General features: G+C 42.7%; 1 non-coding gene across 1 annotated transcript; it reads right to left on the bottom strand.

Annotated features, from left to right (window-relative positions):
* Window positions 1-791: 791 nt before the first annotated feature.
* Window positions 792-923, bottom strand: LOC116897617. The gene has a single exon (XR_004387599.1). It is a non-coding gene; the product is annotated as a small nucleolar RNA SNORA17 (small nucleolar RNA).
* Between the last annotated feature and the right edge of the window lie 395 nt (window positions 924-1,318).

Genomic DNA, 1,318 nt, shown 5'->3' with positions numbered 1-1,318 from the left:
TAATTATTATTAATGATACTGGAATCTTACTAGGACTTCTCTTAGATATTCTGCTGTTGTTCTTTGTCATGGAGAACATGTAGTTTTAGATCTGTAGGACAGACCCTTCAAGCACTGAGCAGTTCTTATTATGGTGTACACATTCAGGTAGGTCAATTTAAATCCTGGGATATGGATCTGAGAATTATGTGAGCTGATCTGCCTACTGGATCTAATTATCTCAATCTTTTGGGGTTGTTCACCCCCAACCTCCCCTCGCAGGGGCAGCTCTACATTGCTGCCCAGGTGAGATACATGACATGCACAATAAATACTGCAGCTAGCGAGGCCAGGGCCAGCTCTCCTGCTATCGTGATGCAGTTGGAGCCAACTCTTCTGTCCTCTACCTATGGCAAGGGCAAAGAGGAAGGGAAGGATATCTCCCTCAAAGATGTCATGACATAGCAGACAAGGGACAGGACCATACTTCTACACCTACATCCTCAGGAAGTCTCACCTCCAACCTCCACATTCAGGATAAGCTCTACTGTACAACCCAGGTCACATAGCACAGGTGTAGTTATCATCTCTGATACAATCATTGCCAAGCCTGCCCAAAGTCCCCGTGCAAGGGGCCTTTATGATGGACTCATTTCTGCCCTATAGAGACTATGTTCTTAAAGTCTCTGGGTTGCTCCTGGTCTTGGGAGACAGTGGGGCCTGCAAAATGCCAAACAAGTAGAGGGCTCAGGCTAGTTCCCTGTGTGAGTACCATGGAATTTATATATGACTTCAGGTTAGCTATTTTCGAGAATGTTAGGCTAGTCACCGTTCAGATGATCATAGTTCATAATGATGAACATAGACGTAGTCTCTCTCTTCTCTTCCATGTACTGAAGCACATATAACAAAGCATTCCCTCTGGGAATGCTTCTAGGGCCAGTTTCATTTGTTTTTCTTGGAGGAAATGTATTTGAAAGGTCTCATCTTTTAGGCCATAGTTATTGAGGTGTGGAGTTCCACACAAGCATTTAGTTTTGTTGCATGGTTAACATTCTGAAATGTTCTCAACATTAACAACCTACAAAATCACTTTCTGTCACTTTCTAATGTTAACTTTTAGAAGTCTTCCCATTAGTGAACAGAACTCTTGATTCTTGCACATAGTGCTTGCCTTAATTACATGTTGCAAAGTATGTCTTACAAAGCCATGGCTGTTTGAATGAGAAAGGCTCACATAGGCTCACATATTTGAATACTTGGTCCGAACAGGTAGGCTTGTATTGGAAGGACTAGGAAGTGTGGCATTAGTAAAGAATGTGCATGTATTCCTGAGGTA

Source organism: Rattus rattus, chromosome 3 (genome assembly GCF_011064425.1).
Source record: "Rattus rattus isolate New Zealand chromosome 3, Rrattus_CSIRO_v1, whole genome shotgun sequence".
NCBI classification, from domain to species: Eukaryota; Metazoa; Chordata; class Mammalia; order Rodentia; family Muridae; genus Rattus; species Rattus rattus.
Note: the sequence above shows the minus strand (reverse complement) of the source record. Positions and strands in the feature narration are given on the sequence as shown.